We start from the raw sequence: 18,193 nt of genomic DNA, 5'->3' as shown, positions 1-18,193 counted from the left end.
ATGGCTAGGCATTCGATATGAACGCAATAAAGGCCCGGAAGAAATCTCTTGTGGTCACCAGTACGTATCTCGTCAATAATCACTACGCTTATTTGCTTTTCGATACCAGAGCTGACTTAAGCTTCATTTCTTAACAATTCGAACCTCTATTAGGAATAGAAGCCAGTAAGTTAGATACCAGTTACTCTATCAAATTAGCTAATGGAAAGTGAATAGAAACCAGTTATCACACCCCGAAAATCTTAAATTAACACAGCGGAAGTCTTAACTTAAGCCGTACGGGTTATGACATATGTTGATAGCCAATAACAATAGACAATTAATAATAAAAGTAACATCTTTTATTATAGGAAAACATTTTACAAAATCAGAGTTTCTTATACATGCCAATGCACGGTTTACAATATTTCATCTTTGTTCAAACACTACACGCCCTCCTTTCCATGCCACTTCGAAATCTTCACTTACCTGAAAAGCATATTAAAATATCGATCAACACAACGTGTTGGTGAGTTTCCCTTTATATCAAAAATAGTCCATATATATATATATATATATATATATATATATATATATATATATGAATCAAAAATTAATCCAAATAATCAAATCCGATATCAATTCGTGGGTAATCGTCACTACACCCCGAATTATATCCAAAATATCCCGTGTATAATGGTCTAATGCCATTATATCACAAATTCGTGTGTAATGATCTACCGTCATTACATCACGAAACAATAGGCATTTCATTTCTTAAACAAATTGAGCTTTTGCAGACAAGCAAAGAATACAACATTACGTATGACTATCATAGTTGATAACACGATACATACAATACTTAAAATATTCCCACTTTTAACCCAACGCGATTAGAAGTGGGGGCGTCACCCCAATAGATCTACTAATATTTTTGTGCCCCTTTCTAGGGTAACTGTTATTTAGCCAACTAGACTCATCCCGTATTATACACCAATTTGTAAAATAAAATGTCTTTATAAAACCACAACGAAAACAATATGTAATAAAGAATATGCTTTTCCCCAAAACACAATTAAATATCGTTTTGAAAACATTTCCAGTTAAAAATCGAGGGGGTTCGATAGAAAAACTCACTGTCTTGTAGCTTTTCCAAAAATCCCGTGTCCTATTTTAGAACACGTTTTGTTAATAAAACTTGATTTTAGTTTTTATACAAAACTCTTTTTTAATTTATTAATCCTACTCTAGTATACACATAAGCACATAAACACATAAGCACATAAGCAAGTACACATAGTTCGGTTTTTCCGTTAGCAATTAATTAATTAAATTAATTAATAAACAATTAAAGTATATTAAAATATTTTAAGTTTCAGTTGCTGAATAATTTTAAGAAAATATTAATCTTCTATTTTTCACAAATTTGTCGGTTTTGTCGGTTTTATGCTTAAAATGCGTTATTTCGGTTTTTCGTTTAAAATGTAACTTATAAGTTATGGAAATACTTGTTACATAGATATTAGTCAAGTTTTACAATTTAACTTGTGAAAATATACTAATTTCATTTTTGTTAATATTTTCTTAAAATAGCAACTTTTTAATGTTTTCGTGTGGGTTTTCGTGACACGAATCATTTAGGACCAAGTTTTATCATCTTGTCATTTTCTCATGTATTAAATTATGTTATACATGAGTGTTTTAACACTTTAGGGGCTGTTCTAAAACAGTCCCTAATAGTTGTGTCGGTTTTACTTAAGAATCCTATTTTTTGACCGTTTAAGTTACCGACGAGTCAAATAAATTACACAAGTTTACACTAATCATTCTATGAGCTAAACAAACATATAATAACATATAATTTACCATAAATTGCAGTTTTGACTATATATGTTCATAAGATACCTTAATCGAGTTTTTCGGTTTCTAGTTCGTATTTTAAACTACCTTAACAATGTTACTAGTTAAACTTATTATTTATTTATATACAATTATGTTTAAATATCCAAAGATCCAGATTTTAACTTATTTCATATGTTCCTAAAAATTCCAAATTGTTACTTTTTAAACAAGATTCTCAATTTCTTTATAAAAGAATCCATGTGTTCATGATCCAAGTGTTATTCTTTTTAATATCATTATGTTTTAGCTTTTTAGAAGTTTCTATACCTTTGTAACTAGTCACTTTTATATCATTTCCATCCTTTTCAACTTTTAATCATTCACTCAAATCAAAGGATTATGTATTTATAAAATTTTCTAAGTATTGTTCTTACAAAGTTTCCCGTTTTAGTAACTTTATTTTTTTGATAATTCTAATTAACCTAATTCTTCTACTTTGAATAAATACAATTCTATAATAACACATTATATGAGCTAAACGCACATATACTAATCATTCTATGAGCTAAACACTCATATAATAACATATAATGATTAGTTTATACTAATCATTCTATAAGCTAAACACACATATAATAACATATAATTTACCATAAATTGCAGTTTTGACTATATATGTTCATAAGATACCTTAATCGAGTTTTCGGTTTCTAGTTCGTATTTAAAACTACCTTAGCAATGTTACTAGTTAAACTTGTTATTTATTTATATAAAATTATGTTTAAATATCCAAAAATCCAGATTTTAACTTATTTCATAAGTTCCTAATAATTCCAAATTGTTACTTTTTAAACAAGATTCTCAATTTCTTTATAAAAGAATCCATGTGTTCATGATCCAAGTTTTATTCTTTTTAATATCATTGTGTTTTAGCTTTTTAGAAGTTTCTATACCTTTGTAACTAGTCACTTTTATATCATTTCCATCCTTTTCAACTTTTAATCATTCACTCAAATCAAAGGATTATGGATTTATAAAATTTTCTAAGTGTTGTTCTTACAAAGTTTCCCATTTTAGTAACTTTAATTTTTTGATAATTCTAATTAACCTAATTCTTCCACTTTGATTAAATACAATTCTATGTTTAATTCATTCATTTAAGTTGTTAGGGTTTTATACATCCTAAAGAATCTATTCCATTTTATTCTTTTAAATTCACCATTTATCAAAGTTCCTATCTTAAGTAAGTTGTTGTTTATTTCAACAATGTTTTCAACTAATCCAAGTTTCAAATTATACATCCTATCTTGTTTTAAGTTGTTATTAATCACTTGTTGTTTCCATCTATTACAAGTATTTACATCAAAATATCATTTTCAACTTTTCTTTAAAATTAAAGTTTCTTTATTTAGTAATTTCAACAATTATCAAGCTTCAACTATCAAATCTAACATGCAACCTATCTTATTTATGTTTAAGTTATCCTACAACATCTTAATTATCTTTATACCGAAAATCCCCAATTTTCACAATTATGAACACTCTCTTGTTTTATCCATTTCTACCAACAATCTTTAACAATCTAAACCCATACTAACAAGTTAAAGACCAATAATCCATCCCAACCTTCAATCTAATACAAACCCTAGAATCAAACTTTTCCAAATTCATCAAAATTTCAAGAGATTATTAATACTCGATATCCAATCAATATAGGGTCTTTAGGATATATGTATGCATGTGTATGGAGTTTTGATTCTTTCATACATATAGATAAATATATACACTGCACACACACATATATACATTACACACATTATCAATCTTCCAATCGAACTCAAGTATAACAAATCTTGTATATCAACACTCATTCAATATTAACATGTAACTTACTTGGTTATTGAGATTTTGAAAGATGAGATTAGAGATATTAAGAGTGTGTGATTCCTAGCTTATCCTTTATTTGTTTTCCTTATCTTCCTTCTTGATTTAAATCTTCATACTTGATTTTTGTGTATGTGTGTCTTTAGTGTTGATTTGAATTTGATTTGGGTGTATTGGAAGGGGGGTTGGCCGTGAGTTTTAAGGAAGGAAGAGGGAGAGGGAGTAGAGTGATGTGTTGGTGGTGTAGAGTGGTGATTTGGTGATTTAGGGTGATGGGTTGGAGTGCTTAGTTGGTTAACAACTCACAAACTTCAAGAAGGTAATCATTAGGGGTGGAGTTGGAAGAAGGAAAATGGGGACAAGTGTAAGATGAGTTGTCCCAAGGGTGGGGGTGGGGTATTTGAAAGGGTTCGGTTATAAACTAGTTGATTTCGGTTATTCGTTTAACGTATTGCGTGTTTTAAATATTCAAACGAATTCCGTGTTCAATAATTTTTGTCAGACTTTGAACGAAATCAAATTCCTGACAGTATGGACCATAAAAACCATTTTCGTGAAAATAGTTTATGTGGGGTCCTTTCCGGGTCCTGTACTGACTCGTGTTTACTTAGTTTCCAAATTTTGTGATTTGAGCCTTCTGAAATTATATTTTTATGTTGTCTCACATGTTTTCAAATATATTTTGAATTTTTGAGATTGTTTAATCGATCTAATGATTTATTTACTTTCTGGCTCACTGCTCTTGGTATTTGCATGTTTTTCTCGTTTCGTGTCAAAGTTTGGACTTTTTGTTGACTTTGAAAGATAATAAACCTTAATAAAGAGAGATTTTATTAATAAAGTGATTTTAGGATGGATAATCATGATTACATTAGCGAAAATTTTTGCCAGATGTTACACCAGTGAAGTCGTATGTAACTATAATATTCTATTAGCTAACCGTAAGTTCGATATCGATCTCTTACCCGTCGAACTAGGCAGTTTTGATATAACCGTGGGAATGGATTGGCTGTCCAAGAATGGAGCCATGATAATATTTTCAGATAAACTGGTTCGTTTACCAAACCAAAACGGTGAATCTTGATCATCCAAGGCGATCAATGTAACCCCGAATTAAAACTCTCTAGTATCACAAAAACTCGTAAAGTACTACTCAAAGGATATCCGGCATTCCTCGTTAATGTAGTTGATACAAAAGCCAAAGAGAGAAAAATAGACGATATTCCTGTAGTTCGAGATTTCCTAGAAGTTTTCCCTGAAGATTTACCTGGATTACCTCCTCAGCAACAAGTCGAATTCCGAATCGATCTGGTTCAGGATGCCGCTCCGATAGCTCGATCTCCATACAGATTAGCACCATCGGAAATGCAGGAGCTATCTAATCAACTTCAGGAATTACTTGACAAAGGATTCATAAGAACGAGTTTCTCACATTAGGGAGCTCTAGTCTTATTCATGAAAACGAAGGACGGCTCTTTTAGGATGTGTATCAATTACTGAGAACTGAATAAACTCACCATTAAGAATCGGTACCCACTACCGAGGATTGATGATTTTTTTGACCAATTGCAAGGATCAAGCTACTACTCAAAGATTGACTTGCGATCCGGATACCATCAGTTACGTGTTGCAGAAGAAGATGTTAATAAAACCGCTTTTAGAACTCGTTATGGCCACTATGAATTTCTGGTCATACCATTTGGTCTAACGAATGCACCCGCTGTATTCATGGGCCTTATGAACAGAGTTTGTAAACCATACTTGGATAAATTCATAATAGTATTCATCGATGATATACTTATTTACTCACGAACCAAGGAAGAACATGAGCAACACTTGAAATTAATTCTAGAAGTTCTAAAGGAAGAAAAGTTATATGCCAAATTCTCTAAGTGTGATTTTTGGCTTCAATAAGTCCACTTTCTAGGGCATGTAATTAATGAAAACCGTATCCATGTTGATCCAACAAAATTTGAAGTAATTAAGAACTGGGAGACACCAAGGTCCCCCACTGAGGTGTGACAACATTTGGGATTAGCTGGCTATTACCATAGATTCATTGAGAATTTTTCTTCTATAGCCCAACCCTTAACCCAACTAACCCAGAAATATAAGAAATATGAGTGGACAGAAAAACAAAAAGAAGCTTTCCAACTACTTAAGAAAAAGTTGTGTAGTGCACCAATCTTGTCCCTTCCAGAAGGAACCAATGGATTCATAGTCTACTATGATGCATCGCGATTAGGTCTCGGGTGCGTGCTTATGCAACGAGATAAGGTGATAGCCTACGCATCACGACAACTCAAAGTGCACGAGAAAAATTACACAACTCATGACTTAGAGTTAAGAGCAGTTTTCTTCACACTCAAGATTGGAGGCATTATCTTTATGGCACCAAGTGCACGATCTTCACTGATCACAAAAGCCCTCCACACATATTTGATCAGAACGATCTAAATATGAGGCAACGAAGGTGGGTGGAATTACTCAACGACTATTACTGCGACATTCGTTACCACCCAGGTAAGGCAAATGTTGTAGCTGATGCTATGAATAGAAAATAAAGAGAAAAACCATTTCGTGTCCGTGCATTAGGATTAACAATTCAAACAAGTCTTACCACTCAAATCCGTGACGCACAAAAAGAAGCTTTGAAACCTCGAAACATAAGAACCGAGAGATTGCGAGGTCTTGAGTGTGAATTTATAGTAAAGTCTGATGGTACACTATACTTAATCGATCAAGTTTGAGTACCATGTTACAGAAACTTGTGAAATATAGTAGTGGATGAATCACATAAATCCAATTAATCAATTCACCCAGGATCCACCGAAATGTACAAGGATATCCAAGAATTCTATTGGTGGCCAAACATGAAAGAAGATATAGCAGTTTACGTCAGCAAGTTTCTGACATGTTCAAAGGTGAAAGCTGAACACCAGAAGCCATCGGGATTGTTACAGCAGCCGGAGATTCCATAATGGAAATGGGAAAACATTACCATGGATTTTGTGACCAAGTTGCCAACTACTCCCAATAACCACGACTCCATATGACTTATTGTGGATAGACTGACAAAATCCGCTCATTTCATTCCCATCCGTGAAAAGGATAGCCTGGAAAAGTTAAGTCGATTATATCTGAAAGAGATTGTAGCTAAACATGGCGTACCTGTTTCAATCATCTCTGACAGAGACGGTCGTTTTATTTCCCGATATTGGCAATCTCTACATGAATCCTTAGGCACACGTTTAGATATGAGCACCGTTTATCACCCTCAAACCGATGGTCAAAGCAAAAGAACCATTCAAATGTTGGAAGATATGTTGCGAGCATGCGTTCTCGATTTCGGCAAAACTTGGGATACTCATTGACCGTTAGCTGAGTTCTCCTATAATAACAGTTATCACTCTAGTATTAAGGATGCACCGTTTGAAGCTTTATACGGGAGGAAATCTCGATCCCCTCTTTATTGGACTGAGATTGGAGAAAAACAGCTGACAGCACCTGAAATTGTTCAGGAGACCACCGACAGGGGCTTCCGAATCAAAGACAGGTTAAAGGCTACATCAGACCGACAAAAGAGTTATACTGACAATCGCAGAAAACTATTGGAATTCCAAGTGGGTCATCAAGTGATGTTGAAAGTCTCACCCTGGAAAGGAGTAATCATATTAGGGAAAAGAGAAAAGCTAAGTCTCCGATACGTTGGACCATTCAAGATCACCGATAAAATTGGTCCAGTAACATATCGACTCTAATTGCCTTCAGAGTTGAACGGAATACACGAGGTGTTCCACGTATTAAATATGAAGAAATACTTATCCGACGAATCATTTGTTGTTACTGTTGAGGATATTCGAGTTGACGACAAGCTTCGATTCATCGAAGAGCCTATAGAAGTCATGGACTGGAAGATACAAAAGCTTAGACGAAATCAAATAAAGCTAGTCAAAGTTCGTTGGAATTCGAAGCTAGTTCCTAAGTTCACCTGGGAACGACAAGACCAGATGAAAAAAAAATATCCTCACCTATTCCCAGTAGAATCTGAAGCTAGTAACACTTCCTAAATTTCGGGACGAAAATTTTTAAAGGAATGAGAATGTAACACCTGGCAAAAATTTTTACTAATGTAATCATGTTTACCATCCTAATACCGCTTTATTAATAAAATCTTTCTTTATTAAGATTCTATATCTTGCAAAGTCAACCAAAAGTCCAAATTCCGACTCGAAACTAATAAAACGTGTGAAAACCTCGGGCAGTGAGCCAGAAAGTAAATAAATCATTAGAATGATTAAATAATCCCAAAAAATCAAAATATATGTTAAAACATGTGAGACAATATGAAAACATAATTTAGGAAGGCTCGAATCACGAAAACTGGAAAATAAGTAAGCACAAGCCAATACAGGACCCGGAAAGGACCCAACCTTAACTGTTATCAAGTAAATAGTTTTATGGTTCATGCTGTCAAGAATTTGATTTCGTTCAAAGTGTGACAAAAATTATTGAAAACAGGATCCGTTTGAATATCTAAATCACGCACTACGTTAAACGATTACCCGAAATTGTTTATAAAATAACCAACCCCTCACCTTCTACCCCCCCCCCCCCCTTTGTCGGCCCCATGAAAACTCAACACCCCCACCTCCCCTTATCTCTAATCCCTAATCACCAAATCACCTATCTAATCATTAACACTGCTAGAAGATTTTGAGTTGTAAGATAATCAAGTTATCCACCAATCACTCTATTCCTTACTCACCACCCTACTCCACTCACTCCTTCTCCCTTAAAGCTCTCAGCCGAACCCTTTTTCACACACACATTAAAACCAAATTCAAAATTAAACACACACATGTTAATCAACAATCAAGAATCATGTGGGTTTGAATCAAGAATTAAAAGATTAAGCTACTAGGAAGAGTATAGGAAGGAAGAACACTACTCTCACACTCATAACATCATCATTCTCATCTTTCAAATCTAAAAGAGCAACAAGTAAGTTTTGATTTAAGGTTGATTATTAGGATAGAAGCATTAGACTAGTTGTTCTTGCGTTGATTGGAGCTTGAAAGTTGAATATATGAATAATGTGTGTGTGTGTGTATGTATGTATGTATGTATGTATGTATGTATGTATGTATGTATGTATGTATGTATGTATGTATGTATGTATGTATGTATGTATGTATGTATGTGTAAAAGGGAAGACCAAACTCATTTACACATGCATATGTTCATCTTGAGGATCATACATTGATTTCTAAGTTTGATTTTAAGAATTTTTGAATCTCTTGATTTTTTGATATGAACTTGAATGAACTTGATGGTCATCTATCGACCCCTCGTTTTCGAAATGTTTTTATTATGTTTTGGGGGAAAAGCATATTCTTTATAGATATTTATTATTGAATTTTTATATAAGCATTTTATTTTACAACCCGTTAAAAGTGGGATGAGTCAACAATTGGCTAAACAACTATTAATCAAATTAATAAGGGCACAGAAATATTGGTAGATCTATCAGGGTGACGCCCCCCCCCCCCCCCCATTTCCAATCGCGTTCGGTTAAAACTGGGAATATTTTGAGTATGGTATGTCTCTAGTTATCAATTCTGATAGTCATACACTTGTTGTATTCCTTGCTAGTATACAACAGTACGATTTGTTTAAAAGGTAAAATGCTTCGTTTTTGGTGGTAAGTTCAAGTGTTGAAAAATATTATTACCATGTTAAAAGGACGGTAGGAAAGGCCACCACCGTTGCTTAAGGTAATAGATTACGATAAAAAGAATGGTTGTTGAACCATGTTATGGAAATATTGGATATAAATTCATTATTGTGTTACTTGATATATTGGTATAACATTATTTATTATGATTTCTCATGATGATCTATATGGAAGTTTTGGTTGCATTATTTTCATTATGTTATATCATATGACTTATATATATATATGTGTGTGTGTGTGTGTGTGTGTTTCTGTTATTTTTAGTAAAGAGAACTCACCAACATACATGTTGACGTTTATGTTTAATATGCTTTTCAGGTAAGTGAAGGTTTCGATGAGGCATGGAAAGGAGGGCGGTTTATGTTTGAATAATGAATAAAAATGTGCTTTTTAAATAACACGTGTGGTTGCACGTGTATAAGACTCTGATTTTGTAATAAATATTTTATTATATAAAAGTTAATCTTTTATTTCTTATTCTATTTTTATTTGCTATCGGCATCTGTCATAACCCGAACGACTTAAGTTAAGTCTTCCGTTGTTTTAAATTAAGATTTTTGGGGTTTGACATTATGCCTAAGAAATTTTGTAATCTTTTATATTTTTCAAAGAATTTTTGATGTTTAATGTAATAATTCGTGTTTTGATATTTCGATTTTTCGTTGTCATTAAAGATGGTTTTACGTGACGGGTAAGTAGTAACTGGAAGAAGGACACACTTGACTTTAGAACCTTGAAACCGAAGTACTAAACCTAAGGATAAGCAATACGTATAAATCACAATCAACTACGAGACCTGGTTGCTTAAGGAAAGGGTGCTGAAACTTATTAGGCCAAAACATACCATACCAAACGTCATACAAACTACTACTTTAAGTTATCAAACATGATTATTTTCCTTTGTGAATAGAAACTGGTTTCATATTACTCTTAAAAATTTCACACAATTCATGACGGTATATGCAATGTATGATTCCAAAACTCAATTGTTTATATGATGGTTTTACATGAAAATTCGAAAGGCCATGGTGATACAAGAATAGGCGAGTTTTCAATTCGTTTTCTTTAGTTATATATTCATTTATTATTAGGGTTTTAATTGAAAATTTGAAATATCATGGTGATACATGAATAGTGAAGTTTCAATTCGTTTTCTTTATTTATTTATTTATATATATATATATATATATATATATATATATATATATATATATATATATATATATATTCATTTATTATTATGGTTTTAATTGAAAATAAAGTAATGGTGATACATGAATAGATGAGTTTTCAATTCGTTTCCTTTAGTTATGTATTCATTTATTATTATGGTTTAATTATAAATTCGAAAAGACATGGTGATACATGAATAGTGGAGTTTCAATTTGTTTTCTTTATTTAGATATTCAGTTATTAATTTGGATTAACTGAAAATTCGATAAGTCATGGTAATACATGAACACTCGATTTCCAATTCGGTTTTACTGTTTATATTAATTTTGTATTGGGATACGAAAATCCATCGTGGTTCATGGATATTCTGATTTCAATATTGATATAGTTTTAATTTTATTATTTATGAAATTTTTACTGAATTGCGAAAACTCATGTTGGGTCATGGACATTTCAATCTCGAATTCAAATATTGCTTCATGTAACTTTATTTATTTATTTATTTTTATGATTTATATAGAGTAATTAAGATTTCATGAATGTTTCATGTAGTGTTTTCTTTCGTTGGTAATTCAAATTTGATATTATGTCCCATGTCACGCGAATCATTTCCGCTTCGCGGCATGTCTTCTCATTTTCCACAACTTCGCCCTCGAAACTTAACCCGTAAAGTGACAGCCCAAAGTTTCAAGCAATGGGCAATCATTATCTGACCATGTTAACCCAAATGCATCAAAACTCATCAAAACCAACCACAACAACAAGCACAAACACCAAATTTATGCCCTAGCCAATCTAAAACCCAGCACAAACCCAATATACCCAAAGCGAACCCAACAAAAAAAGCCCTGCACAGAACACACAGTCTTTGTATAGCTCGTTTATACGTCACCACTCAATCGCCTCACAATATCAAAATGCTTCCCACGACCCGTTAATCAACCGTTTACCCCACCTTATGTTTTACCATTTGCTCATTTTGCGAGCCTACTACATTATATTGACCCAAACACACCAACAATGCCCAGGAATGCCTAACTTGTGTTTTGCCATTCAATACCTTAAACTGCATTCCCTGACCACTTGAAGCTCACTCTTATCCTTGTGCCAATACTTAGTCCCTTCCTACTCATCAAACATACCATTTTTTTTTAAAACCACACATGTTTCTCCGCATTCATTTTTTTATGAACAAACTACACCTATAATTTCAAATCCTCGACTATTTTAAAATAGCTAATTCACAAGTATTTATTAAGTTTATTTTCTACAAAAAAAATACTTTAAGTCAAATCAAATGGTTTATAATAATAAAAATTGTTGTTGTTGTTGCTGCTACTGTTGGTGGTGGTGGTGGTGGTGCTGCTGCTGCTGCTACTGGTGCTGGTGTTGCTGCTACTGCTGGTGCTGGTGCTGGTGCTGCTGATGCGGGTATTGGTGTTGCTGTTGCTGTTGTTGTTGCTGTTGCTGCTGCTGCTAGTGGTGGTGTTGTTGTTGTTGTTGTTGTTGTTGTTGTTGTTGTTGTTGTTGTTGTTGTTATCATTATATCATTACTATTATTAATGTTATTATTATTATCATCACTACTATTATTACTATTATTATTACAATTACCATTATTATTCCTTTTATATATAATATTTTTCCAAGGTTAATGAAATCTTTAAATAAAATCTTTTGTTTCAAACAAGTCCTAAGCTCATGAGGCTACTATACTATCACTATAACATTTCTATCAAAACGAGTCACTTTATTTTGTGATTCTCTCTAAAGTTTTCATAGGACACCACCAAAAGGGAATCCTTTATTTTACATAAAAGATTTCATAATGTTCGCAAGCCTTAGTACTAATTAAGGACTTTCATTTATCATAAAGAAATTATAACTTTGAATTATAGAAACATCACGTTTCGCAACCGATTTTCACGAATTAAAATGAATGTTAAAAATCATTTTTCTTCCCACCTTCCCCAACGCCAACGAGTTTCAGTTAAAAAATCATGGCACCACCATCACCCTACCCTTCATACCTCAAACCCACCTACCTTCGAGAAGACAAGATCGCAAGCTTCATTTTGTTTTCTTTAACTTCTTCTTCATGCATTTTTTTATATAATTCTATCTAGATATAATCGAAATAATATTATGCATCTAATTTCCTCGAAGGTTGTTATGAAAATTGTATTTGAGTTTGGTTATTTATTGATTGTTAACCTATTTTCGTTCATGCTTACTCTCAAGCACGAAACACACTAGTGCATGCATCATTTATAATACATATAGTCTCTTTGTCGAATTGGTTTAGTTTTGTTACCTCAATCTCGCGGTCTATGACCGATTTCCCATGAACGTAATCGTTTAGTGAAAGTTTAGACTATGAACATTGTTGTGTGCATAGTTATCTAATGGAAACCGTATTTCTACCTTGGCTATCCATTATCGGTTACCTCTAAACGGATTCGTTTACTTATAACCATGACTATGATTATAGCTATCTAGTAGAAGTCACATGTTCATTTTATATTTACTTTACATGAATTGTTTTGGTTATTTGTTTGGTTGTTTTCCCGCTTAATGTTTTATCGAACTATCTTGTTATTCTTGATCTTAATGTTTCATCAATTTGAGTCCAATGATTTACTTTGTTATTCTCAATCTCGAAGTTTCAACAGTTCACTTTGTTATTCATAATCTCAGTGTTGTATTTATTGATGTTGATATTTTAATTTATATGAAATTTTCACTTGTTTAGCGTGTCATTATTGACCTCAAAAACTCAATCTATTTTGATATTTTTACAAAAAAAAGTGTCTTTTATTCTTGAAATCAACGTTTTATCTACTTACTTGGTTATATGTTGTTAGTTCAAGTTACCCATCTAAGAATGACCCACAATATTCAATTCATTTATTGCAATGTTGATGACTTTAATATTTCATTCATTATGTTTATCATTTTGTGTTACACTAGAGATTCGCTTATTTAGTTTTAACTTCAATAGTTTTGTTTATTTTGTTTTAAACCTCAATAACATCGTTTATATCGTTTCAACGTTAATAACACTGTTTATTTAGTTTTAAACCCCACTAGCATCGTTTAGTCTGTTAAACTTCAATAGTTTAATTTATTAATTTTTACCTAATATTTTCGTGTAATCCTTGACCCCAAGGGTTTGCTTATATATTTTTTGTTAGTTTTGATCATTATAGTTCATTATTATTGATTTTCAAGTTTTCTTATAAGAATATATTTATTTATCTTAAAACCCACACATTGGGACGGATTATGTAGACCATCCGACGGTAAAGGTAATTATGGGTCGACATGTAATTGTAAAAGTCTTCGCATGGAAAACATAAAAAGTATGGTTGTGTGGAATAACTCGGAACTTGGAATGATTTTTCGAAACGGGACAAATGTAGTATGATAAGAGCATGGTGGATACGCCGATGGTACAACCTATATAAGTGTCCTTGCCATACATCCCATTTGTGGCGTTTTTTTAGTCATTCAATGATCAATGTTATTAATTTGTTTATTTATTGATTTTATTTTTCACATATATATAAAATTTGTTAAAACTTTTAACAACTCCATATAGTAGTTGTTTTCTTTATTTTATTTTTAATTTAATTTCATGATAAAATTTCTAAAAGTTGTGAATCCTGTGACATTCGTCAATTTTGAAACCCAAAAACCCGACCCATTTTAAATTTTCGACACCTTTTGGATCATCATTTATTAATAAAATGGTTAATTGTTTTTGTATTTATGTTTATAATGTTATTTATGTTTACAATGTTGTTTTTATTATTAATTATGGTACAAATTTAATTCTAAGTATTATGTCATCTTTCTTTAATCAATTGAGTCAAAGACATTTATGGGTTATAAAAACATTCAATTGGTCAAAATCAATGATTTCAAGTCTCTTGACTAGCCATCAAATTAACTCGATTTGACCTTGTTATTAATGATTTTGAGATTATATAAAACTCACTAATTCTCTATAAGTTCTTTTCACAACTAATTTACACTCAAAATTATTCAAGCTTGTCAATTTCTCTCAAGTCTTAAGTTTTACTTTCAAAAGTCAACTTCTCAAGAAGTATTATTTTCTTCTTCTTTTATGATAAAATCCCCGAGTAATGTTTATTTATTGTCATTACACATAACGATTGTTTCCATGATGAAAACCCAAACGACATTCATGGAGACATACCATCCTTCGTAATCGGCTCGCTTATGTTCGGTTTATAAATTTTATGTTTAAAAGTCAACTTTTATTTTTACAAACTAATAATCAAGAACAAACATTTTTTAATATACTACACCTTTTTTCAAATTATGTTACTCACAAACCCGACTCAATAACCAGGTTTGTGTCCGACCAAAAAACGAACCACTCGTTAAACAAGTTTCTTAAAATGTTCGGTTAGAATAAACCGAACTCATCTTAATTAACTAATATTTATTATAACCCATTTATTTTTCTAAGACTAAAATAAATTAACTTAACAAATCAAATAACTAAAAGCCTTTTTTTAATAAACCCAAAATATATTTTTTTTTCTTTGTAAATTGCTTTTTCATAAACCGAACGTCCTCGCCAATTTACTTTCTTTTTCGCAAATTCTTTTTAAGCCTGGCTATTTATTTATCTAGGGTCGTTCGTTGAACCGAACTTTGTTGGTTCACTTGCTAAAGGAATTTTTCGCTCTCGACACGCTTGCTTAGCACGTGAGTTTTTCATAACCCATTTTTAACTCTTTTAATATTTTTGGGGTGTAGCATGTCACAAGTTTTTATTTCGTTAGTTATGAGCTTATTTACAAAATGATTCACATTTATCGTACATGTTGATATTATTCTTGCATATTGTTTATGATTATATGGGAAATTGCTTGCAACATGTTTACTGTTTTTATGGTGGAAGTTACGCAAATGCATACACATAGTGGGGGGGTCTGACGGGACGCACCTTCGCCGTCTAACGTTACGACTTCGATTGTTTACGTAAGGTGGGTCTCATTTCCTCGACTTCTGCGGCTTCGGCTAAATGAACGGGAGGACGACACTATTTTATTCATTTACATTATATTTGAGTGTTTATTGCATGACGATCGTTGAATTACACATTTTATATATATTTATATACGCAAAAACTTATGAAAACTCACCAGCATGTGTTGTTGACAAAGTATATTATTTTAATCGTGTTGCAGGTTGATACGATGAAGTGACAGGACAACAAAATTAGTTATACCTTATGATTATTTCAATGAATAATATTTGCTTCATTTAGATGTGATGTTCTTTTTGTTTCATTATCAAACTATTTGTGTACTTGAGAAATTATGAAATAAAATTAATATATTGTCACTATTAATAGTGTTACGAACTTATGAGTGATCTGTACATTGCACCTGGGCATATTCCACTTAAAGTCGGGGTGTTACACCCGCCCAGAATGCCTCATACTCCGCCTGATTGTTCGTACTCTTAAATTCTAGACGGATAGCGTATGTGTATTCGTGGCCTTCTGGGTCTTTGAGTTTTAACCCTGCCCTGAGTCTCTTTGGCATTCGGCTTCTCGTGTCGGGGGGCACCTCAGCTATGAAATCTGTCAGGACCTGCCCTTTAATTTCATGCCTGGGCTTGTACTCAATTGCATACTCTATCAATTATAGTGCCCATTTGGCTAGCCTGTCTGACAGCTCTGACTTACTTAGTACATTCTACAGCCGATAATTAGTGAGAACATTGATTGGGTCTCCTTGGAAATACCTCTATAACTGACGCGCCGATTGAATTAGTGACATGACCAGTTTTTCAAGTCTAGAGTGGCTGGTTTCTTTGTCTGTCAATGTGCAGCTGATATAGTAGATAGGTGTTTGAACGTTGTCTCTATCTACTAATAGTTCGCGCCGATTGCTCCGTCGGAGGCAGCCAAGTACATTGTTAGTGGCTCCTTAGGTTTCGGTGCCGTTAGCATTGGGAGTTCTGACAGACGCGCTTTGATTTCTTGAAAAACATTTTCTGCTTCCACCGTCCATCGAAACTGTGTCTTCTTGAGGCAATTTCTTAGGGTTGAAACGAATGGAAAGTATCTGTTAGCGTGGTTTGATGGAAACCTGCACAGCGCGACTTGCCGCCCGTTTAATGTCTGCATCTGCTTAATTGTGGTGGGGGAGCGCGGTTTATCGACCGCTTCAATTTTCTCTGAGTTTGCTTTGAACCCGCCAGCGGTGACGATGACCCCCAATAACTTTCCTTCTTCCATTCCGAAGGATCATTTACCTGGGTTCAGTTTCATGCTTATCTTGCGGAGACTATTGAAGGTTTCTTTAATATCTTTCAGCATTGTTAATTCAGCGCCACTCTTGATTACCAAGTCATCCATCTACACCTCCAGGTTTCTCCCAACTTGGTCTTTGAATTCTCAATCCATCAGGCGTTGGTATGTGGACCCTGCGTTCTTCAATCCGAATGGAATCATCTTGTAATAGTATGTGCCATTGTCTGTGTGAAACGCTGTTTTGTCATGGACCCCTGCCGCCAAGTGAATCTGATGGTATCCCTTGTAAGCATCCAAGAAACACTTATACCGGAAAGGTACCAGCGCGTCCACCTTTAAGTCTATTTCTGGTAAGGGATAACAGTCTTTAGGGCAAGCTTTGTTAAGATCTTTGAAATCAATACACATCCTCCACTGGCCATTCGCCTTTGGTACCATAACTGGATTAGGTACCCACGTTTGGTATTGGATTGTGCAGATGATTCCTGCATCTATAAGCTGTTGAACTTGTTCATTAGAAGCTTTCGCTTGTTCTGGTCCCATTTTCCTTTGCTTTTGTACTACTAGAACGAAGGCTAGGTTTACTTTCAATCAGTGCTCCGCTTTGGATATTGGCACTCCCGTCATCTTCTCAGGTGTCCAGGCGAACACATCGATGTTACTGATGAAGAGTCTTTTTAGCGCCAACCGTGTGGGATTTGAGAGGGTGGATCCAATGGTAACGTTCTGCTCTGGGAATTTTCCATTGAGAACCCATTTTTCTGGTTCTCTTTATTCTGATTTCATTGTTTTCTTCTTGGAACGCTTGCATCCACCACGTGAAAATCCCGGTTAGCATGGATCATCACGACCCCCGTGGGAGTTGGTACTCCCAATATCCCATGAGTTGTTGATGGGTTGGCGTTAAAGTCTCCAATCCCCTTTCTTCCTAGGATGATATCATAATGTGGGTGTGGAGTTGCCATGATGAGGAAGTCAACATCCTCTGTTCTTGAAAGATTTCCATCGCTAAGAGTGACTAGAAAAGTTAGCTGTCCCAACGGGTATTCAATACTTTGGTTGAAATAGGTTATTGGCGCGTTGACAGGAACCATGCGGCGCTTATCTTCCTCTTCCAAGAGGTCAAAATATTGGCGATACATTATATCAGAAGTGGCTCCTGCATCAACAAAGAAGCGGGGTGTCCTATAATGTCCAAAGACAGCCGTGATCACTAGTGGTTCCTTTTTGTTTGCTTCGCCCTTTACCATTGGGAAGATCACTTGTTCTTCCTTCCAGGC

Source organism: Bidens hawaiensis, unplaced genomic scaffold (assembly GCF_021521415.1).
Source record: "Bidens hawaiensis isolate Kalapana, Puna unplaced genomic scaffold, B.hawaiensis_p1.1 tig00001369_1, whole genome shotgun sequence".
NCBI lineage: Eukaryota > Viridiplantae > Streptophyta > Magnoliopsida > Asterales > Asteraceae > Bidens > Bidens hawaiensis.
Note: the sequence above shows the minus strand (reverse complement) of the source record.